General features: G+C 40.3%; 2 long non-coding RNA genes across 5 annotated transcripts in view; one reads left to right on the forward strand and one right to left on the reverse strand.

Moving 5' to 3' along the window:
- LOC134518341 (uncharacterized) overlaps window positions 1-24770 on the forward strand; it is a 30568-nt gene that overhangs the window by 1256 nt on the left and 4542 nt on the right. For both annotated transcript variants that reach the window (XR_010071937.1, XR_010071936.1), the window contains exons 2-3: window positions 18904-18971; window positions 21230-21316. This is a non-coding gene — a long non-coding RNA (uncharacterized LOC134518341). The remainder of the gene's footprint in view (window positions 1-18903; window positions 18972-21229; window positions 21317-24770) is intronic.
- Window positions 1841-24770, reverse strand: part of LOC134518340 (uncharacterized) — an 87699-nt gene continuing 64769 nt past the window's right edge. For 2 of the 3 annotated variants that reach the window (XR_010071934.1, XR_010071935.1), the window contains 7 exons: window positions 24282-24377; window positions 21943-22090; window positions 15953-16137; window positions 11773-11810; window positions 10100-10279; window positions 5140-9327; window positions 1841-4844 (listed from right to left, as the gene is read on the reverse strand). This is a non-coding gene — a long non-coding RNA (uncharacterized LOC134518340). The remainder of the gene's footprint in view (window positions 4845-5139; window positions 9328-10099; window positions 10280-11772; window positions 11811-15952; window positions 16138-21942; window positions 22091-24281; window positions 24378-24770) is intronic. The other variant, XR_010071933.1, reaches the window with a different exon arrangement.

A 24770-nucleotide genomic window follows, 5' to 3' on the forward strand; every position in this document is an offset into this window, starting at 1 on the left:
GTACCCTTCAACTAGCAGGAAGTCCAGACCTGCTTGTGTGAGGGATGAGAGCTTTAATGGCATGCACATGTTGTTGTTGTTGTCCTATGTTCATTAGTGTTAATTGCAAGGAATTGGTGAAGCACAAGTGATGGCAACCAGTGAGGAAATCACCAAACGATCCTAGAAAGGCTAGTTCTGTCCTCAGTTAAAATGATGTAGACCAAAGCCCAGCCCTTCCTACTAGCAAGGAAGAATTTTCTGTAGTCAAAAACTTAAACAGAACCAGGACCAACACATACCTGGACATGTGGACCAGCAAAAGTCTAGGCAATTCATTAGGAAATGGAGATCCTTCTAATTACAGAACTCAGTATAACCATCTGCTTAGTACAGCAGGGAGGGAATAGTTCAAAAAGGCAAAAGTATTAAGCTCCAAAAATTTAAGAATCTGACAGGCATGAGATGGCTCACCACTTCTAGGTTTTTGCACACTAACAAAGCTGTATTCAAGCATAATGAAAACGTCTTTTTTCTTCTTCTTGAAAAAACCTAATGAGAACGCAGCACTGTGGATTTTTGTTTGGGGTTTTATTTTGGTTTTGGTGGTTTTTTTCCTCTAAGTGTGTTTGTATAAAGTTTCAGGCACAGATCTCTAACTTTTTATTGAAGTCTTCACAAGTACTCTCTCTTCAACAATGTATCTAAAGACATTTTGATGTATAAAAGCTCATGAAGAGTGGTTAATGTGATAAAAGCAGAAGCTTGAAGCAATGACATCTAAAGAGAGTCTGTCTGAAGATCTTGAAATCAGATAGAATAAAGAGAAGGCTAAAATGACAAACATGTTTGATCTTATGTACTTAAACAGAAAATCATTTCTGAGCCCTGTCTTATCCTATAAAAGAGCTGATGAATGTCTTGGATTTAGATACATGTAGCTATATTTGCTACTGAGAAAATTACATACTTACCCCTTTGCACTAGTACGGTATTTTGGGAGTTGAGTTTATTGATTTAAAAACCCAAATCAACCACTTCATTCCTCCTCCCTTCTCTGCCTAAAAAAGTATTCAAGTGGAAAACAGAAGTCGGCTTTCTTGTACAAGGAAGGAATTAATTTCTTTAAGGAAAAGCAATGAAATGCCTCCAAAAATGAAGTACTGAGATGATTTGGGGGTCAAGTAGGGGAGAGCAATGCACACAGAAGTAGCTGTTGAGTCAAGTACAGTCCCTGCAACACAACTACGCCATTTACAGGGGGAAAGCAGGTAATTAGGGTGAGAGGAGAAAATTTCTATGGCATTAAACCTGTAAATGAAGGGAGAATATGAAGGAAATAATATGTCTTGAGCCCTAAACTTGTCATTTCTGTATTCGAGTCTGGAGCTCACAGGTCAAGACCAGCAGAGTGCTTGGTAACAAGGAGGTAATGATGATCATCCAACTGGCCTTAAATTTATCAATGGACTTGTACAGGCACGGACAAGCTTAGACCTAGAGCCTTTCCTTTAAAAACATAGGCTCTGTGCTTGCAGAAATAAACAAAACTTGCTTGTATTTTGAAATTTGCTGGTATTTTAAAATACTCTTCCCCCAAGCCTATAAAGCACGTAAAGCCTTTAAAAATGATTTTTACACAAGAAAACTAATATTTCTTGTCTGCATTCAGAAGTTGCTAGTTCAACTCTTCCAACTACAGAAAGCTTTTAGTATAGCATGGCCCTGATTCAGTAAAGTATTTAAGTACTTGCTTTATTGTAAGTGCAGCATTACACATACAACTCTGAGCTCCACATTCAGGGGCAAGAAGGCCTTGAAACTAAATAATGGTGCACTAGAAAAATTAATCAATGTTAAATGCTGCCCTGTTCCTTTATCTTGCCACTAGGTGCAAAGAGAAACACAGATGACTGAGACTGCAATTTCTAGTTACAGATCTGCCTGGCCAAAAAAGCAGCCTCACTTGTGCTTGCTAGCACACTCCCTTTTCTCACAGATCTGCTTTTCTTCCCCCCGCTGCTCTCTAAAGGACCAAGATGTTATCTTTGGTTAGTTACTGCTGTTTCTGTCCAAAGCCAAGACGTGTCAACCTCCTCGTGTTCTTGTGAGCAAATCACTGTCCCAAATGCCAAGTATCTGCATAAACAAAACCTCTAATTTCATGCAATAAAAACTGCTAAAGACAAGTAAGGCTCTAGATCAGTGGAGGCTGGGGCCACCTAAGCCACTGTGCATGGGCTCCAGTGAGCAGAGAGCAGCAGGTTTAGTATTACTTTAGAGACTCTCCAATTCCTTATGCACCCACATCTCTGGTATTACGCTGACGTTACACTTGAGTGTACAGTATTTGCATTCGACTTGCTAATTCATGTTGCATGTTCTCTCTAATCTCAACATCACAGCACAAATCCTTTTCATGCTCTATTTCCTACGCAGTGCAGCTTCCTGGTTTTCTAAGCAACATTATTCTTCCCATTGAAGTTATTTTCTATAGTAGACTACAGTCGGGCTCTAACTTTCTCTCACCTTCCCCACTTTTCATGAGAAGATATACGCAAACAAAAGTCAAAGGAACTTTTTCTATTACCTTTTTAATCACCTTACAGGCTACTGAAAAGGTGCTGTTAACTTCTGTTCTTCCTCTTCTAAGGCCCATTTCAAAACCAATGAGAGCTGTTACATTCACAGGGTTGTGGATAAAACTACTTCTGACCAGTAGACAATCAAAGCAGACATAAGGCATCACTGTGAACATATCAAGGAGTCAGGTGAGGAAGACGAGAGAGAGAGTCTGCTGAAGGCAGCCTTACACCTTCATGGATACAATCAATGCAGAGGAGGTAAACGTGAATCCTGAGGGTGGCAGGGGAAAAGGGGAGAAAGGTCCATGTGAAAACAGAATGAATCTGTGGAAGGCCAGGAAGGGTGGCACAGATTTTGCAAGGTACTTTTCAATATATATGTTGTCCCAAAAAAAAGCCTTTCAACTCCTTGGCTTTGCTGGCTAGGTGACACTTTCTGCAGCTGCCATGCAGGCCCATTTTTTCCAAAACAAAGCCACAGCTAAATGTACCTAACCTAAATCAGCACATCTGTCTATGTAAGAAGTTGTCAGCTGACCCTGATGGACACGGACTAAAATATCCATTCATTCCATTTTTATTTGTTTTCTGTGATGTCTGCAATGTCACATCAGAACTGGTAGATCTCATCCTGTCCTGGTTTAAGGTCTGATTTGGCACCCGGAGAAAGTCATGTTGAGTCAAGGCTCATTTATTAGTTTTATATCTGCTGACTTTACACTAAGAAATGATTTCAGGATCCATTTCCTAGTTCTATAGCAGGGAATATAGGATTTCTTACATACACAACCTGCAAAATGCTGTATGAGAAAACACAGTCGGTGCTGTGCAGTATAATTTAGACCATCTGTAATGACAAATCTTTCCAAGTTGTATTTTTGCTGGAGCTCTGTGACATTTCTCTGTGCTGGAGTATGAGCTATATAACAGCGATTCTCAACAGACGTCAACAAAAGTGTCCCCGGCTTCAGCAACACCACAGCTCTTTAAATTATGCCTTGTCCATGTGCATGGTCACACGCAATGCAAGTTCTGATATATCCACTTTTATTTCCTCAATGTTTGCTTTCCACTCATACCGGGAACGCTATGGTTTTTCCTTTTGGCTGTGGGGCAACAAGTTTTATTTCTCTTTCATTTCCATATGAAGGTATCCTTCCTAAGTACATCAGCAGACAGCAGCAACACATTTTTGCGTGGCTCATAATTAAAAACTCTTCACGAACTTTTTGTGGCATGCAGGGACAAGGGAATATCCAGTGTAACTGTTCAAGTCCACTTTATACTGTACGCTTAATAGTAGCTGCGTGGGTGAAGCGGAGTCAGTGAGCATTGACAGCAGCACATGCTTTAACCGGCTGCTCATTTATTCTGCCTTCTCTCCTGCGTGCTCAGAAATGACTCAAACTATGGCACAATAGAAACCAGCTCTGTTTCATGCCTAGACTCCTGCGGATTTTTGCTGCATTCAGTGAAGGTGCAGAACAATTGTATTAGTCCTCCAGGAGCAGAGTTTGCATCTGTAACTTGTCAACACGTGAAGTCGGTTTTGAAAGTATCGCCCTGTCGCTGTCCATCTGTCAAGGGAAAAGTAAAAGGCCAAGATGAAAGGCTGGCACCCAGCTCACAAGTGTCACTCTAGATGCACCTCCAGTTGCCACTTCAGATCAGCGTAGTTCTTTTGCAAGTCCTGTGCTGCATCCACTCGCCTGTTCTGGATGTCTCTGGTTTATAGGCAATTGAAGTCCAAATTTTAGGCTTTTAGATTTGAGTTTCTCATTCTGCAACAAGTTCATCTCAGACTTAAAGCAAATCTCTTGATTCCTCTACAAGACACAGATAACGATCCTTTCTATTTAAACAGTAGGAGGCTCAGAGAAGAACAGTAGTTACGACATGTATGTGTAGATCCTAACACAGCAGGACCTCAATCTTTGCTGATCCTCCCGCATTAGACGACTGATATTTGTTTCATCTCTCTCTCCAAGCTGTTGGCATACTCTGGACAAGAGAACAGCCTAGAGGCATTTCAGGCTGGATATTTTAAAATGTTATTTCTGCTTTAGGGTAAGAAACTTAACCGTTCTGGGAGAAGTTATTTGCTGCTACTGTGCTGCGATCATTGCCATTCCATGGCAGGAAGGCTGGATTCATTCATTGCTTATACAGATGTTGTACTTGAAATTGCTGACCCTTCCACTTGTTCATCACCTGTTCTCTCAAGTACCACCATCTGCATACTAAGTGGTATATAGCACAGAGCCATATTTTTATTCTCTTCTGGAAAAAAAAAAAAAAGAAAGATGGGCTTAATTGTTCTGTCCCTTAGACTAAAATGTTTTCTACACAACGATGTGCCGCATGTGTTTTTGCCTTACCTGAATATTAACACAATACCTGTTTCTGCCTCTAAATTAAAAGCTAGGTCAAATCTCATCAGTGCCCTTAAAAGAAAACTATAGTAATTTTCCCTTTTTACCTTTCTGTCACTAATTCAGAATTATAAAATACATCATTATACTGCACAAATTTTCATTCTCTCTTGTACAGCATTTAAAATGTTTTGTTCACTTACCGAATGTTTTGTTTCAATATTTAAGGTCTGGATGCTTTTCATGTGTCTTGAACTACTGTAGATTCTCCAAAAACTCCTTTCAAAAGTCCTTATTTCTGAAACCACCTTCGTATGTTTTTTCTTTTCAAACTGCTCTCCAGAGTACATCTTCACAAAGTCACCTGCATTCTTTTTTTGTTTTTGTTTTTCAAATAAACAACCATGCTTGGAGTTTAAAAATAACGGATTATATTTTACTTACGAGCACATACTATGAGCTTCAACTAAACCATTAGAACAGTTTGGACAAACTGCCTTTTCTTTGACAGACATTTTTCCAGACTTCTTGGGTGGGGAGGAGAATGAGGACAACGCAAGCGTGTAGAGCTGGGGCAAGGAGGGCACTCTGGGGGCTGAGCCTGCAGGACGTGGAATTTTGTGCTTCACAAATTGTTGAGCTGTCGCCAACGCAGGACAGGAGATCTTTGCTGCAGCCTGATCTTTTAGGGAGCACTCCATTTAAAACCTGAACTGCAAAAATATGGTCTACTCTAAGGTTAAACTGTTCTATTGAAAATGGACAAACCAAACCTCATTGGCCAGGTTTGGCTGGCAATAGTGAGCAGTATGCCAGGGATGCGAATGCCTTTTCTACACGCAAAAAAGACAGTTTAACGCATGGAGGCTTTTAGTGTTGTAATGGTTGAGCAGAGAAAAACAGAGGGTTATTCTCTACTGCTCTTTCCTGACAAAAAAAAACAACCAAGGTGGGAGAGGAATCTTCTCCTTAATCTCGTTGCCATGGACAAATTCCAGTTCAGGAAACCAGTCTCTTCCCTCAGAGAGGAGGAGGTTGCTGGGCTGCTCCTACCAGCCTGGCTGTGAGCTGTGGTTCTCCCATGGAGGATGAAGAACCAGACTGTGGTTTAGTGCTATACAAACGCGATTGCTTGGTTGATCAGCAAGAAAGATGACGTGTCATTCACAAGTGGCATGCTGGAAAAGAGACTTTTTCATGGGATCATTTATAGTTTACAATTTAACATGAAACTGTTAAAGCACAAAAGCAGTCTGTTATAGTCCAGAAACACTGTGCACAGCAACTTTTGGTGTTTATTTATGAAAACAATACAGTGTGGTTCCAGTGGGAACTGATCAAGTTACAGAAAAGATTTAAGAGTCCACTCTGTAGCTGTAATAATGCTTTTAGCACTTTCTCAGATCCTTCTCTCTATTCCAGCATAGTGGCTTGTGCTAGTTTATCTTTTGGACCATAAACCATTTTATGCCTTCAGTATTTTGGAAGTGGTATCATGATAAAACAGATTTAAGCCACAAAATAATACACACATTTTCTTCTTGGAAATGTGTTAAATTTGTTTTTGAGAAACTAACTGCATGTGAAACTATTAGTACAGTATTTGTAATACCCTAGAATATCACTCTAAAAGGGATGGCAGGTTCTTGTTAACGAGTAATCCTGTTTTAATACAACTCTGTTGAAAAATTCATCACTGAAACATCACGTTCAAGAAAAAAAAAGGTTCCTCTCTGAGACCTTCAGCAATTTATTTTGTTTTTAATAATTTAATCAAAAGAGTTCTTGAAGCTTTTTATGAAACAAAAACTAAGGGGTTTGGGGTGAGGTTTTTTTAGTTTGTCTTTAAAACTATAACAGATTTTTGAGCCATACCCAGGGCTTTTTCAAGTGTTCAGCAGGTAAATATGCTAAAATTAACAATTCTGATTCAACATTTAAAGTAATAACAATGCAGGCAGGGTGATACTGTCCTGAGTGAACGTTAGCAGTTTGCATCACAAGGGAGCACGGCCTCAGACAGGGCAATTTTGATGTATTATTCCCGTGAAGAGAATTCAGGTATTGTACCCGGAGTGAAGCATTAGCATCGATAGCCGTGCTTTAATAGGTACATGAGAAATAACTCCCTCTGCAGTGCTTAGGAGAAAGTAATTCCATTTAGGACTACATAAATTTTCAGTTTGTTAATTAGGTTAAGAGAGGAAAAATAACATTAGGAACTTTCACTGGAATTGTATTAGCTTCAAAATTGCAAAGAAATTGAAAGAGAATTTATGTTATCCAGTAACTTTGGCAATCAGCTCTACTTCCAAACCAGAGCCCCAAAACACTAAAATCATCACTTAGACGTGTGTTCCCATTTCATTTCAGCACCATTAACCTCTTTCTTTTTTCTCATTTTTTTCATCATTTGCTTTTCATTATCATTTCTTAAAGACAAACAGTTTGTGAAGTAGTTATCCAAATATATAACACAGAATTATTCTGAAATCTGTCACTTTAGGAAGCATTAACCGGAGTAGATGTACTCAGCCCAGGTATGCCAAGTCACACATAGGAATTACCCCAGAGAAATGGCAAGTAGCTAAAGTGTCTTTTGAAAATGTCAGGTCCCCCTTCAAAAATGATTTGTCACACTGAGATCATGACCTGTCATCACGTTGGGACCCTGGGAACTGCTGTTAACAGGATCACCAATTGCCAATAACCGGTGAGATTCACTGAATCTCACTGAAAGGCTTAAGGAACGTGGAGGAATGGTCAGGAATATTTTTCATAATGCAGACGGGAGTTGAGTCTGAATCAGAAATCAGCTTTCTATCAGAAAAGTTTTGTGAGGTTCAATAGAGGGAGATTCATCCGCTCCAAAAACTCAAACTGGTGCTTTAGACAGACAGGTGAGAGGAAAGCCTTGAAAAGTGCCCAAAGTGCCCCTGGCATTCTCAGCTGAGGATCCTGATGAAGAGAGAGTGTGAGTGTATGTGTGTGCAGCTGAAGGGCCACCTTTTAGCCTCTAACTGCTCACAGGTGAAAACACTTCTGTTCATCTGTTCCTACACGGGATATGATGGACTTGGATCACTTCTGAAAGTAGCCATGAATTTCTAGCTCAATATCTATGTTGGGGAAAAAAGGACCCTACTCTTTAATTCTAATCCGCTGAAGTAACACAGCTGGCAAGTGGCTCAGACTATCCCTTGCTTATGAATAGTTACGCTGGCTCGTAAAAATGTTACTTTCAGACCTAGGTAGTTGAGCTTGTCCAATGTATTCAGCACATGCCAGTTAGATAGAAGTCTGGATGAGGCACCAATGGCCTCATACATGACTCTGATCAGTCCTAGAGACAACAGCTAGATTTCATCTCTCAGCATGTTTCTGTAAGCACTGGCCCGCTTTCTGAGGTTTCTGCTTCCAGAAACCCAACTTTAGGGGTTTAAGTGTTTGCAGTAGATGAACAAAGCAATAGTTTGTCTCAGGTGTAGGCCAATACATGAGAAATAACATCAGTTGTGGTGTAATCCCTGTCCAGTCTCCCTTTGCTGGCAGCTTTTAGATTTGCTACTGATCACAGGCAGGTCTCGGAGCTTTTGAACAAAGCCCAGTGTAATACGGACAATCTCAAACCAGAGCAAGTAGGATTTATTTGGGGGCAGGCCTGAGCAGTAGTCCCCTTCAGGAGGGCCTCCATCAGGCTCTTTGTGGCCAAGGGTCCTTGTGGGCTGGGCATGATAACCCATAAGGACCATCATGCAGAAAAGTGGTCCTGGTGCAATTGTACTTGCCACCTTCCTTAGGGGAGCAGAAGGCAGAAGAGGAGGAAATTCGGGGAAAACTTTAAGAACTGCTGCTCTAATCTCAGGATACGACATCCTTTTCTGCAGCTTGTCAGAGCGGGTGCTGAGCCATATAACGGGGGTTCACTGGTGCAAAGAGTATCCTGGCAGGAATAAACAGCCTCCCATAGAAGGCAGTCCCAATTGCAGGATGTGCAAGATAAGTGCAAGGTACATTCCTCAGCACACTGCAGGAGTCAGCGCAATGGTGGGCACAATAGCCTCCAGCTACACTTAGGTTTTCCTTTTGGTTTTTGGTCCCTGCTTGTCATCTGCAGCATACAGAAGGGAACAGCGTGCGCCTCATTATTTAGATTTACCGTTCTGTTTGTAGCACGTCTGAGCAAAGCAGAAGGGTTTAATAATCCTTCCCCCACCAGCTAAGGGCTGGGGAAATCAGTGGGAAGCCACAGCCCCACTGTTTGCTTCCCCTGGCGGCAGGGGCTTGTTTTAGCTGCTGCCTGCCTGATACCGCTTTGTGTTCTGAGAGATGTTTGCTGCAGTCACTTGACGATTTTGCATGTAGAGCAGGCATCTGATCAAACTTTTAACCTGGGGGAGGGAAGCAAAGCAAAATTCTGGTGAGTTAAATTACCTTCTGCTGCATACAATCATCCAGCATAACACAGCTCGGCAATAACGTTCATGTTGCCATTAATAGAAAACACTTTGCATTGCACTCCAGAGATTTATATTTTTTTTCTTTTGGTATGGAAGTGATCCGTTCAGATTGAAGCTGCCTGAACAAAGCCTAGGGGCTCAGACATCACCAGCAGCATCTCTCTAAATATCTCTGTCTTATTGTGTAATCTCTACATTGACTTGAAGGAAATGTGCCAATTGCTGCAGCTATAGGGCTCTGTGTATATAAAACACACACTTAGCTGAGTAGCCCTATGGGGCAACAAGAGTTATTTGCTGATTTACCTCAAGTAAATCATGATAATACTTCAACAGAATTGTCTTGGCTTCAACAAAATGTGTCAAAGTGTTTTTAAAACGAACACTTAACTGTGCCTCATTCCCTCGTGTCATGAAGTGAAGATGAAAAAAATGTGACTATGCACTATGCTGGTAAAAGCCTGAAAATTCTCATGAAACACCTGCAGGAGGAGGAGGAAAGTGGGGCATTTTCACACATGCTTAAAGATATCTTAAGTTTTCTAAATAGAGAAATAAAAACTTTTCTTGGAAACTTTTGGTCATCTTGAAAAATAAATATAAATAATGATGATAATAATGACATCAGAAGACCAGAATCAACACTTCATCCTATATCTATATATGAATTGCTTCCATCAAGCTGACAGGTGCCCCCGAATACCTCAGAGGTGAAGATGGCCGAAGTGCTGACAGCAGAATAGTGAGACCCGACTGAAAGACAACCGAGTTGTCAGGCAGCCTGGATCCGGCTGGAGAAGTGAGCGGGGCTCACAGAGGCTGGAGACTGGTGGATGTGGAATTACATTACCTGAGGTGTTCCACTATTTTATGTCCTTGGTCCCTAAAATGTTCAAGAGAGAGTTATACTCCTGGCTAAAGCACACAACCCCTCGAGTCATTTTATTAATGATTCTTTGTTGTTTAATCATGGCTTGCATAGCTTAAGGCTGTCTACTCTGTTAAAATTAGCAACCATGCTTTATATTAGAAAAAAATCATCCTGTTTTTTCATTCACAAACTAAGAAGGGATGCTGCAGCCAGCCCTTAATTGAATTTTGTGGCATTCTGAATGATAATGCATGAGTCTCCTCTCCAAATCAGGAATGAGGAATTATTACACAGAAGGATAAACAGGATAAAAATGAAAATTAATGCTCCTAGAAAACAAATCAAATATTTCTGCAAATCTGTTTACTGGCATTTCTGCTCGTAGACTCGTAAGTTAAAAGTCTCTGTTACTGAACCCAGACCCATCAAAGATGATCGTTCCCCAATTCCATGCCTTTTTACTCCTGGTAAAAGACCATGAAGTTGCATAGAGCATTAAAAACATTACTTTAAGTAGTACAGTAAATAGACTGAGCTTATTAACCTCTATATAAACAAGTAAGATAGGAGTTGGATTATGGAGGGGAAGGCTCATGTTGACACACATTTATCTAACATAATTAGACATCCGGGGTGGGGTGTAAACCACAAATACAGGAGAAGAAAATTGATTTATCCCCTGAAATTGTCTGCCTTTTACAGTAAGATCTAAAAGCAGATCCTATCAAGTAATAATTTGCTATGTCATTTACGTTTGAAAATGGAAGTGGCAATTACCAGCCCTCTTTATATGTCAAAGGTTTCTGGACAAGGTTGGCTCAGCATTTTCACAGCAAAGAGCATTCAGGTCTTTCAAATTCAGATCTCAGTCTTAATTTGGCATCGGAGGAGTCCATTGTAAAATAAGTAGAAACAACACAGGCCACCTAGTTTATGGACAGCTCTTTTTGTGGCAACATTATGCAAGATTAAGGCTAGGAGACTTGATATTTCTCATTGCAGAAATCTTTCCTAAGGTTGTTATCAATTTGGAAAGCTTACTCCATTTTGGTTTTACTGGGAAGAGAAATAAAGAAATAACTTTAATGCAGAAAAATTCTCATGTAGGTCTACTCCACTACATGCTTAACATTCTCTATGTTACGATGAGTTAATATTAGCTCACTAGCACTACTGAAGAGATTGCATGAGATACCACAAGCTATTCAGGATTTAATTTAGTCCATTTTTCAGAATATCTTGTTCTTAAAAATAGAATTTTTTTTTTTGTTGAGTAGTTGTCTACTCTACTAAGATCAGGAAATGTATTATTTTTTTAAATATAATTCACAGGGTTTGTGCTACGGAAGGAGTAGGGCAGGGAGTTCCAGGTGATCTGAGGTAGTATTCTCTTTTTGCTTAGTCTCACTGTCTCTTGCCACATCAACTCTCCTCTCTGAGGTTGAGCTAACAAACCAATAACTTGAAAACTGAAGCTTGTAGTCTCTTGTAAAAGTAAATTTTACCTGGGTTTAGCAGACTTCCCAAGTACTTTTTCTCCTATCTGGAAACAAACACAAGCAAAACTACAATTAACACTAAAAAAAAAGGACAATAAGAAGGCAATTTAATGTCTGTAAATTTAAAAAAAAAAAATCACCTCAATAAAACACATTACAAAATAGTTGAAGCATAGAGGATTACCCTGGCTAGGAGGGTACATATGTCTGTGAAACAAAAAAAAAAAAAAAAAAAAAAGGTTGGCAAGGCTTTTGCTTTTCCTGTGAAAGATATTTTTTGCACACATCTGAGCCTTTGGGAACCTGTTTGTGGGAACGCAGGGGCAGCTGATTCCTTCCGGGGTGCCAAAGATCATGTCTGTGGGGTGATGGTTTTTTTAATCATTTCCAGTCCTTCAAATGTGTCTAGCTTCATCATGTCTGACACCGCTTATATAGAAGTGTTGTTTTACCTTACTCCATAGTCTACTTTACATATGAGAGCCTGGCATGTTTGCATAACTGAAGGCGATGTCAAAATATGAGTTTCTCCCATGCAACGTAGAATTTGAAGCCAAATAGTTAGGTAGATAGCAACAGTACAATTTCATCTAATAGGAGACTTCTCCTGACTGGGGTTTAGGTCTTTCCGGGCGTTTGTTAACCATCTGTGTGTTTTTTCATTAGCAAACCACACCACTTAAAACCTTGTATTTTGTCCAAGGTTATTAGGAATTAATTCAAGACACTGTTCATAGTGGTAAGCATCTTCTGTAATAAGCATATCTGAAAACCAGGCTGTGAACTAAATTGAATAACCTTAAAAGTGCTGGGACTGGTGAGTGCCTCCTGCTCTAAGAAACGAGACCACTTTCATTGAAGAGGGTCCATGAGGCCACAGAAATCCAAGCCTGCCGGTCTTTACTGCAGCAGTGGGGAGGTCCCTTCCCTTTATACTGGGGAATGTGGGGGATTGCTTCTAGTCTGGTTCGAGGATGAAGGAACTGGTTTGAAGGCTAAGCAGTCAGCCTGAATCTCTCATCATGACTCTTGACATTCAGGAAGTTCAGAGCACTTTCCTTCCCATTCTTATCATCATGTACAGCTCTAACCTATAGGATAAAGCAGGGTCAGAAAAAGGATTTCTGAATTCCCAAGAACTTACAAGAAATCCTCTTGTCAGGTTCCTCTTTGATGTAGATTTCTCTTCCCTTCATCTACACAGATTCCTGCTGAATTTCACCTTTTCAAGATTAATAAGCCAAAGTTTGTTCAGACCCTAAGAAGGGCAACTACCATTTGCTCACCACTTGCTGTCTCTATGTTCTTGAGAATCAGTAATGATTGTGGGTAAAAGGCCTTTCTTAGGTATGGTCCAGTGGCCAGATGATTTGCTGCATCAGTCCTTTTTACTTGAGAGCTTTTAAAATTGAGACCTGAATCCGAGTCTTCAATATCCCTACTTCATGCCTAGTCTGCCAGACTGCCGCCTGCGTGACGGGAGCGATTTCAGCATAGCTGGGGATCAGGGCAGCTCCTCTGTAAATAGCGTGTGAGGGTTTCCCAGGTTGGTCACCAACTCGTGTGTCAGAAAGGTCCATAAACCAGCGTCAGGGACTGTTTGTAACGGTGCTTCCCCTGCGTGAGCATGTACAGGAAACCTCTGGTTCAGGACATGTTTGCGCCTATTTCATAGATATTTTTTTTCCTCCCTCTGTTGTCAGCTTATTCTTAGGCATGATAAAATGAGGATGAGAGTGGTGGTATAATTAATTTCATTATAAAAACATTTGAAAGTTCACTAGAGAGTTTACCTTTCTTTTTCCTCTTTTAAAAAAACACTACCAAGAGCTCACTCCACATAAAGATGTTTGACCCTCTTCAGGCAAATAGGGAAAAATCACTTTTGCCAATCAGCAGAGTATCAGCTTTGCATTAGCAAGTTGGTTGAACACAAAATGACCTTTCGTATGTATCTGTCTCTCTAAAATAAATCATCCATTCAGCTGGTAGTTTATTTAAACATAAACACACAAAAAAGGTGCAGTAAGAGTGTTTTCAGAATCCAAATATTTGCTTGCTACTTCTTTAACCACCTACCCACCACAAGGGTGAAAGCTGCCAAGTGGCAGCTGAAAACAACATTTTGTCTTCGATTAGTCATATTTGAATTTCTTTTTTTTTTTTTTTTTGCCTGTGAAATAGTGCCGCGGGGACAAATGTATAACAACAGAGGGCAAACTAGGTCACTTGAAAACCAACTCCTGGGGCATGTCTGGATTGTGAATGAGTTCATGACTTTTGTTAGGAGCTCCCATTCTCCCATTGAGATTATATTTCCTGCCTTAGACAGATCACGTTCACTGAGCCAACAACTGCCTCTAGGCAACAAGGATATAACGCTGTGCCCTGAGCACCACAGCACTTAACCTTGTGGGATATTGTACACAGGGTTTGTGTATGTGTGTGGGGAGGAGGGGGAGTCCTCTTACTATTACTTACTAACACTGACGCCACAGAGCGCTTTTGCAGTAGCGCGTGCTCTCAGTTGTCTCCTCCAAGGGAAAGGATTGTGTGAAATGTTTCATCTCCCTCACGGCATGAGAAATGTATTTTACGGCTATTAATGTTAATCGCTTGTGTTGGGGCTGGGCCAAGGATGCCCAGTGATAGACCAGGATCACATTAGGTAGTGTACAGACACCAAAAGAAAAGATTGCTCATTGAGATAGAGGCCAATTTATTCACTAAGTATTTATGCTACAGCTCTCTGTAAGCTCCAGGAGCGGGTAACGGTCCAATATGGGAACTGCCAAAGAAACATGCAGACATGTGCCAATCCTGTTTTGGGAGCTGGGGGCTGGTGGGTTTACGTGTGGCAGAGCATGAGGCTCGTTCCCAGCTGGGCCTGCTGAGCCTTCATTTCACATTTGTCTTCATGAATTCTGGAAAGCTTACCTGGAAAGATTCCCAGTGAGAGGAGCTGGAGGTGACCAAGTTCCCCAGCTTATTTTTCAAGGTGGCAAGTTCTCATGGGGCTATGTTATAAAAATGGCCTGACCAAGGGAGGAGAGCACATACCCTCCACAGGCATGCTTAAAATTAACAAGAACTTTGAGTGTTAGAGTTGTGATTGATTCTCCTAGCACTCAGGTGATTTCTATAACTAAATAAAAACATTTCTAAATTAGGGGCTTTTTCTGAAAGCAGGAAAACAAGATGAAGTGTCCTCAAATGCCTGCTTTAGGTCTGCTTTCTGTGTTATAGCAGTGGCTTACATTTGATGTAGGATTAAACAACTAGAAGGCTTTATACTGTGCTGTGGCTGGTGTTTCAGTGTGGCCTTTTTTTTAAGCCCAGAATGACTTAGAAGTGTAGCAGATTAACTAATTTATAACTAACACATTATTTGGAAAGCTTCCTTGAACGCTCAGAACCGAATCTGAAAGGTAAGAGTTGCTCAGAATTACTTAGCATAGGCCTGCCCAGATTTGTGAACCATTTATTGTCACTTCATCTGACAACAAAGTAAAAGTGGTCACAAACCCAACTTTCTTTATGTCCTCAGAGTTAAAACAAGTCAATCGGCACAAAATCCACAGGTATTTCTGCTGGGGTTACTTTCAGGACTATCCTGAAAGCCTGCAATGCTATTCATATTCTTTGGCAAATGAAAAAGGACTATTGCCCTAAAACGGAAGGCTTTACTACTGGGTACAAGAGCTTCCTATTCGTGGTCACAGGCCAGGACAGCGAGGAGGAGGCGAGTTAGACACAACTGGCCACTGGCAGATAAGCCATGGACACACAAAAGCTGTAGGTTAGACATCACAGCTTAATTAGCACCCTAATTAACACCATTAGCACAATTAGAAATGGTTATCATAGAAATTTATTTATCTTTGGGCCCAAATCTGCCAAATCTAAGTCTACTCAAAGCCAAGTTTTCTTTTCTTGAGGTCTTTGCATAAGCTTGTGTTAGACTGATGTGTGCATAACTGACAATTCTAGAAAATGTTGCAAACTCCTAAAACAGTACTACTGTACAAAAAGAAAACAGAGTAGAATAGAATAGAATTAAAAGAGAATACTATAGTTCCAGTCGGAAGAGACCTACAATGATCATGTAGTCCAAATGCCCGACTGCTTCAGGGCTGACCAAAGCTAAAGCATATTGACCAAAAGTTAAAGCATATAGAAGACAAACCTCTTGCCTTTCCATGGCCTGCACACCCGAGAGCTCCCACTCTCTGCAGCACCGGCTCCTGTCCCTTCTCAAGGGGCTGCAGGGGTAACCTCAGGCCTGTGGGGGCCGCCTGGGTGACCTCCTCCGAGAACTTGGCTGCCCCAAGCTGGCTCATCTCAATAGCAGCAGCAGAGGTACAGCAGCTTCTGTAGGAGAAATGGAATTAATTTTAATTCCTCTTTCCAGGCCTCCCCTCCACCCTCAGTTTTGAGAGCTCAAACAATGAGATATATTCAGCTTTTAGTTCTCAGTTCATGCACACTACTAAATACTCAGATAGTTTCTCTGATGAAAGCTTAAGAAAGCTCTAGAACAACTCAAATAGTCTTATTCATTGCGGAGTCCCCAAAGGATGTCAAATTTAAACTGAAGTCCTGCTTGGAGAGGAAATGAAAACAGAGAGGAAGGGGTTTGGGAGAATCAGAGGTTTTTTAATTAGTTTGTGGTTGAGGCAGTGGAATTATGTGCTGTAATACCCCAGTGCCTGTACGCACATCGTTCTCTCCAGGGTCAGCTCCGTGAATTTGCTGAGTGACAAAAGGAAAAGGTAACCTTATTACTTCCTCCTCCCACATTCTAGTCTCAAATCAGCAGAGCGCTGTTAAATTCTGCTTTTACCTCTACCTCTCCTTGGCTTTACAAGAGTTATCCCAATGCAGAAGTGAAGAGAAATGACAGTTAGGTCATGTACATATCTCACTTCTGGACCCTTCAGTCAGTATTGCGGCTGCAAGGCCAGGTTGCTTTGTTTTGTTAAGTATTTAATTCAGCGATGACCTACTCTATCTGATGTATAAGAGAAGCCACCTAGATCATAACGTATTTTTTGTATTATGCCCCTGACAGGCAGCTGAACGTCACTCACGCAGCACTGGCTACATGGATGAACAAAGCAGCTGCTGATGCTCTAATTTTCCCCAAAATGAAATACGCCATAAATAGTTCTCAGCACTTGCTCTCCAGACACTGCTCTTTCATAGAGAATGGGCCAAAGAAACATATAGTGATGGCAAACTTTCCATCAGCATAATGCCAGGCATTTAGACAACTGACTTGACCTACTTTTTGATTTGTAGAACCAAGAGACATGCCGTTCATGTGCAAAAAAAAAAAAAAAAAAAAAACCCACAAACCAAAAGACAACCACACTTAATAATAAAAATTACGTAGCACACATACTCCTTCCTTGCAATCTAACATTTCTATCTTGCTGTGCATGCTGCTAATTCAAAAGGCTGATATGGTCACAGACAGCCCAGCTTCTAGGATTTACCATTCAAACATACTTGAACTGGCATGAAAAATGCAATAAAATAATTCTTTCAGACAAGTTTAGAGAGAGGTATTCCCAAAAGACAGAATTCTGGCTTCCAGTCACATAAAGCTTACACTTTGTCAATAACACAGTGAAGGAAGGCATGAATGAATTTTATTTCATTGGACAAGTGACTTGGAATACAGATAAGGCAGGGTGAGCATATAAACCTTTAAATAAATGTTTTAGCACTATCTGGAAGGGAGGAATGCAATTGATTCCAATCTTTTCTGACAGAAAATCAGTTCCTCTAAAGCTCTTGGGGCAACGAACACTAACTAAAAGCGTCTGTTACTAATAAAATCTTTAAGTACAACAAAACAAAATGTTGTCATTTGCAACTAATAGGCTACAATTAATGCAAATTATTACTCTGTAGTTTAATTGAAATATTAAACTGTGATATGAAGTCTTTGTTTTACTATGACTTTAAGAGCCATGTAACTTTGAAGAGGGATCTTAAAGAGATCAAGAAAAACCCAGCAGAGAAATAGCTGACAAAGCCCCAGACAAAATAGAGTCTAAACAGCAGCATTAGGAATACGAAATACTCTGTCGCTCAAATGCCAGGGTTTTCTCTAATGAGCATAGCTGTGGGACCTTGAATTGCTACAAACAGTTAATAGAAAACACAGATCTATGACTACGCCCAACAATATTCTTTGTTCTGCTTTGTGGGTATTACTTTATACAAAGTTGTTTTGTGGGAAATCTTGACCTTTTCTTCCCTCTCTGCCTGTTTAACATGAGACTTGTGTTACTCTCTGCAGTGATACTACACGCTGGAGCAGTAAAAACTGCTATTGGAATTCTGGTTTTGGTTCCCAAACACACGGTATGCTTCAGAATGAAGGGGCGCATTTAGTGTTTTAGGAGAGCCATGTTTGGAACTTCTACAAGAGAAATCCACTGAAAGTGGCAATTCCGTTTACATTATAAATCTAACTCAAACCAGTATATTGAGTTGCAGTTTTATTTGCAAAACCACAGGTTGTTAAAATTTGCAAATCAAAGTCAACATTATTATCTTGGGGGCCCGAGGATGAATGGTATTGCTAGAAAAAGGGACTGCGCTCAGTCACAACCTGAATTTCAAATAAAATGGTACTTCATTCACACTGTCTCTCTCACACCAGTTCAAAGGAGTCACTATTTTTTTAGTATTAAGTGCTTTTATCCAAATGCCTTCCATAATGGAAGCAAAAATTGTGGAACAGAAAAAAAATAGCCTGGTGTTTGCACACAGTACATTAAGTGGTTGCATTAATGCTTTTAGCCTAAAATATGTAGTATTAGTAGTACTGCTACAGTAGTAATCTGTTTATTAGTTGGTAGAAAACACTGTGGATTGGATTTGCTTTCAGGTTACTACTTATTGAAATGGACACTTTCAGATTAAGTTAGGTATTATAGCTAACATGTTTATAAAAGAAAAAAAAAAATCACACAACTTTCAGGTACAGGTACTTGCAATTGTCATTACCTAAAAAAGAGCACTCATGGTCTGTTTCTACACCTCTCCAGTCCATAAAAATCACAGAATTTCAGGATCCTATCTTCTGCCTTCCCACCTTAATTGTTCTCTTTATTTTTACAGATAACTATTCAACCCCTAGACTTCAGTGTGAACAGGCTTTGGCACCATACAAATGAAAAATACAAGTGGTAAGCTCGATACTTAGAAACAGAAAAGGGTATTTCTATTTTCATATTTCTGCAGTGAGAGAGGCAACAGAATCTATTTCACTATCTTGTTACAAAACCAAACTTCCAGCACACCGGGTAGCTATTTCTTAAGGGGCTGTTTTTCAGTTTTGCCAAAGAAAGCATTCAGCAACTGCACAGAAAAAAAAAAAATAATCGAGTATTAAACAATGGCCAACATTTTACTTACAGCTTATGGATGAGTCTATATGGTAATCTATACTTCTGCACTGTTGAACCCAAAATAATTGCGTAAAATCTCCAGGGCTCAAGACTCATCTCAGAAACCTCAAAGAAATACATCCTAGAACTCTTAACACCAGGAAGGGGTGGAATAAGACCCTTCTGCAATCTCCTCTCTGAATTGCTCATTTCTGGCAACAGGCACCACATGTAGATATGTTTTAAATAAATTCCTGGGTTTGAATGACAATAAAAAGTGCAAGTTTACATTCTGCAGTGAGATGCCCTGATAGTTAAATCTATGAAAGAAACAATTTTGTACTTAGGGAGCATTTTTAATCATTAATTTTAACATTCCATCAACATGAACAGAATTTCCTGCCCTGTGACAGAGTACTTCAAATTTGAAGTTTTGAGAATGTTTCTAGAGAACTTCTTTCCTGGTTTCTGCTTTTATGGAAACCTTTCAAAAGATCCTCTTGATTTCAGATAGAGAAAGGTGTACCAAACTTTGGTAACTCTAGTTTTCATCCAGCTCTAATGACTACAAATCTTGTCAGCGAGGGGTGGGGGGGAGCTCTTTGTTTTATACAAAAGCTGCTCAACTAACTAATGATTCTATAGGGAGTGCTGACACTGTACATCTTGAAAATCTCTTACCTTCTAGTAAATTGCTTAATTAATGAGAACTTACTGAAGCTGACTGACATGCCATGGAAAACATTCAATGGAGTAATTTGCCAAATATTTCCATCTTCGGCTGAAGGATACTTTTCTTTCATTAAATATATTTTTTAAATAAAGTTTTCCTTAACGCTGGAGAGAGCTAGTTGTGCTTCTGTAAAGGGCTGGCTATGGCAAATAATTGGATGAAGCAGTAATCTAAAAGATGACTTGGATAAAAGCTTAATTAAATAAATAAGGTAAGAAATACTGTAGATTACAAAACCAGAAAACTGGTCTGACTTTATCCATATTTCAGACCATATAACTCTACATAAACCTCTTTTAAAGCACCCCCTGTTCAGGAGGAAAACATGCAACTTGGAACTCCAAGCGAGGGGAGGCATGTTTGGAAATTTAAATCAGCTCCTGTGTACTGCCCTTCCCAGCTGCGCCGGGGAGAAAACATGGGCCCCACATCTAAATGGCCCAGAACAGCCTTAGAAAAGGCTGGCCACATCCCCACTGCACAGCATTTGGCCTTTGTGCTAAGGTCCTTATAGCCATGAAACTTGCCTTTCCTTTTTGCTTTTGGTTCAAAATAATGGTGACTACCAGCACGGTATGTTTACAGCATGACAAGAGGGCCCACACTCGTGACAGCATGTGGTGACATTGCAGTGCTCAACTGCAGAGTGAACAACTACCCGGTGGTACTATCAACAAACTCTCCTGGGTGGAGGAGCCGGATTAGTGTTGGGTATGTCCATAATGTCTGGGCACAGTCCATAACGAACTAACCTTACAAACAGGTTTATGTTTTCCTCCCAGACTAGCTGGGGCTCACTCCAGAAGGCAGTATGGAAGTGAACTCGTGCGCTCGCATATGGAAAACTGCCCTACAGCAAAGCAGGGAGATAAGGAAGACTTTGCCTTCTGTTCTTCTGCTGGAAGCATCTTCCTTAACTAGCTGTACCGTCTCTTTCATTTCACAGCCCTGCAGTGTTTCCCCTGATTCCCTGTCCTCCTCCTGTTCTGCTGAGCTCCTTTACCAGCAAGGAAGCTTGTGATAATGGTATTTCCAAATATAGCTAGTTGAAAATATTAAATGAATGCAAATCAATCATTTGTGTATACACAGTGGGAAGAATCTGGTTTTGATCAACTAAAGCTTTTTTCAGGATGTTAGGTCTAAAGATATTTCTGCTGACTTCATAAAATAATTAAAGCTTGTGGTGAGGAGTTTTTATTGTTTGGGATTTTTTTACTAGCTGTATCAAATAGTAAAGAGAAGCACCATTAAGATTTCAACATATCCAATTGTGCATGCTCTCCTAACAACTAACCCAAACTGTTAAATTTCTTGTCAACAGCAGGCAATGATTTACGTGGATGACCCTGACTTCCTGCACCTGTAAGTCTTTAAATGGTTACACTTTCAGCTGCAACAGCTTCCAGAAGTAAGTAATCAATCTTGAACATGCTGTTTCACAAAAATAACTAGGTGATTTTAAAGCTGCGTTTTCCCCATAGTGAAAATACCAGGCTACTGCCAAATCACACTAGCTGTCATTCCCATCTGCCTTCATGAAGCCAGTGGGATGCACAACTCAAGTCAGCAAGGAAATCACTTCGTGTCCCTGTAAGTTGGGGACCTGCGCTGAATCAGAAGGCCCAGTGGCACTAGAAGGAAGGATTCCCAGAACATAAGCCTGAAAACAATACTGTTACCAGGGAGATCAGTGGTGATGGTTTTGCTGTGTAATCCACACTGACATCCCTCTAGTGCGTAAAATACCAGGCTCATACCAGCGTCACACAGAGCACTAGCAGCACACTTTGCTCCTGCTGCTCTCACTCCCCGCAGAGCAGGTGAGGCTCAGGCTGAACTCCCCCCTCTTTAGGAGGGCAGCAGCACTCTGAATTCATTCTTCTTCAATTTACTCCAACACAGAGAGTGAAGGAAAATCCACGTGCGATTTCACCACGTACAGAACTACACTTTGTGTCCCTCTAACACAGCCTTGGCAGATAAATGGTGTTATACAAACTGTAGTGTTCCCAGCACGGTGTAAATCAGTTGTACCTTGGAGGGACAGTTCTCTTCCTCCTAGGTCCACAGAGCAGCCATGGCTGGCACACACATCTAGTCTGCCTGTGCTGGCCTCTTCTGTCTGCTGCCAAGGATCTTCCATTCCTGCTCTCCAAGGCAGGTGGACCCATTTACTGTGATTCTGCACATTCAAAAAAGAAAAAGGCAAACTGACATGAAATAAAGATGGAAAAGCAAGGAAAAGAAAGTTTGCTGAGTGATCTTAAGAAAACTGGTTGCTGTGCTGTCCACTCTCTTCCTTCTCTGCAGCACCGCTAGGAGTGGGTGCTTGCCTCTGGTGTGGTTCATCTCGAAGGATGCTGGGGGAGGCTGTCACCCTAGAAAAATACTACCCACTCCGTGGCTGGATATGAGTCAGGGGTTTTAGCATCTGGAATGAGCAAGGGAAGCCAATTTCTATTCCTGACTCTGGCACTGACCCACTGTTTGACGACTCAGCTCATTTTTCTGTGTTCCCAAAGTATAATAACAGAAGTTCCTACACATCCTATTTCTTAACAGTATCAGCTCTTAGTAGGTAGCAGTTACTGTAATTGTATTCTCCATTTGAAATGTTGTTAATAGTATGAAAAACAAGGTATGAAACATACAGCATTACATTATGGGCCAAATACAGCTTTAGTTAAAATATTTGTTGTAATTTGCTTGGCTTGGCTTTTCTTTCACATATAAGAAATTGAAACAATCCACCAGAACCAAAGCAATGAATACAGCATAACTTTAAATCCTGATTAGATTTTCTTTTATGGAGGGTGTGTGTGAGGACAGAAACACATAAATCACACTAACTGGTTAACACATTTGAGGCACTATATGCTAAACCAGCGAGGCCTCATTTAGTTCTAGGCTTAATTCCAGCATCCGCCCAAGCACCAAATAAATGTAAAACCTGGCTTTGCCGCAGTAACTTATCCTACTTGTTGCAAATTCTTACACCAGAGTTCAGTGGGATTCTGAATTTCCCATTACTGATACTGAAAAAGAAAACTAATTATATACATTAAGAATGAAAATTTCCCGTGCCTTGGAGGCGTTTCTTTTTGACTTGTATTTGTCTTCTCACAAGTAACTCTAACAACTGAGGGAGGAGCTTAAATTGATATTAAATATAGCTTCATGTATAGCAAGGGCAGCATGTCAAATCCATTTAAAAAAACCCCAAAACTGACAAAAGCCTATCAGCAGATTGAACCAGGGGTTGAGCCATCCCAAGTGAAAGCAAAACATTAATAAAAGGCATTACTGACTAACAGAAATTCATCTAAAGAAATGAGGATACAGACAAGAAATTTGTGATGGTTTCCACACCGTGGGGGTTTTTTTATTTTTTTTCTGGTCAGCCGAACTATTTGAATAGGCTACCGATTTTAACCCCTCACCACCTCAATAACATAAACTAAGAAATACAATGAGATCTTGTTTTCAAAGCCTTGCTCACTGGCTGATACTAGAATATTTTATTTTTTAGAAGTAATAGTTTTACAGTAAAGACTAAGCTATTAGCATACAGCTACTTTCATTTGGAGAAGAAACTTGAAAGGATGCTGGCACAACATTTGACAGGGCTTTCGGGACATCACTCTGCATCTGCAACGCTGCTGTGGCCAAGGACGGGATACGGTGTGATTAAAATTAAAGCCTCAAAACACAGAACCCGTATCTGTTACCACAGGAACAAAATGCTAGCAAGTTGAGGGTGTTTTGTAAGAAGTCATAATTTTTGTTTACTGTATCTGTTAAATTATTTAGGAAACCTCTGCATAATTTATTTCTCTCAACAAGATATTTCCATGCCTTGATGTTGTTATTCTTTTGCAAAACAACCTGTATTCAAAGCTAAAATCTGAGCATCGGTAGCTTTAAATATGAGTGTGTGGATTTGGGGATTTTGTTTGTTTGTTTGTTTTTTTAAAAGAAAAACTTCCAATATTTTTGAACAGGTAATTTTGCAGAAACCAATACTAAGCAGTAACAATACTCTAAGCAAAGAAAGTTGCTTGTTTTTCAAAAGGGTTTTTTCAGAACCTGAATATTGTTATTGTAACTACTTGCCTTTTAACAATCAGATCTGGTAGCTCCCAAGTCTTCAGAGTCCTTTGTGACAGACAGCAGAGAGCATACACAATTTCCCCAAATCCACTTCTGCATTTTTTTCTAGGTAGCATTAATGTACAGGTATTAGACACAGGCATCAGTCCTAGAATCAAACTGCTGACCAGGCCTGAGCTCAGGTGAACAGAGTTTTTCTCCTTCCCTGATTTCATCATAGAAACCCACGCAATTACTTTAAAATAGAATCTATTCCTTGTTACCTCAAATTAAGGATGGTAATATGTTCTTCATCATAAATCGACGGCTTTACCACATAGCCAACAATTAGAGTTGGTTATAACTCACCATCAGTTTACCTAGAATGAAATGAAATTCTCATTAAACTGCAAGACGAAGGCAACCAGCCAACTTCTGAGTGGATTTTTTAAACTGAGCAGATCTAATTTCAGATTTCTTCGAAGTTCAATCCTTAATATTCTCTCCACAGGAGTAAACTATTGTCCCTCCTAAAGACACTCTTCTCCTTCATAACTCCTGTATTAAGCGACTTCTCTGTCCCTATTACTTGCCACTGACACAGTGATCAGAGTTTAAAACTGAATTCTACTCATTGGAGTAAAGTGCAGCCCTTATTCCTGGTTCCCATTTGGGCATCACTATCACATACACAAATACTCCCTAAGCCAGTTCCGGGACCTAATTCAGCTGAAACTGAATATAGCAGAAACTGTTTTAACTTCAGCCATGCA

Source organism: Chroicocephalus ridibundus, chromosome 7 (genome assembly GCF_963924245.1).
Source record: "Chroicocephalus ridibundus chromosome 7, bChrRid1.1, whole genome shotgun sequence".
Taxonomy (NCBI): Eukaryota; Metazoa; Chordata; class Aves; order Charadriiformes; family Laridae; genus Chroicocephalus; species Chroicocephalus ridibundus.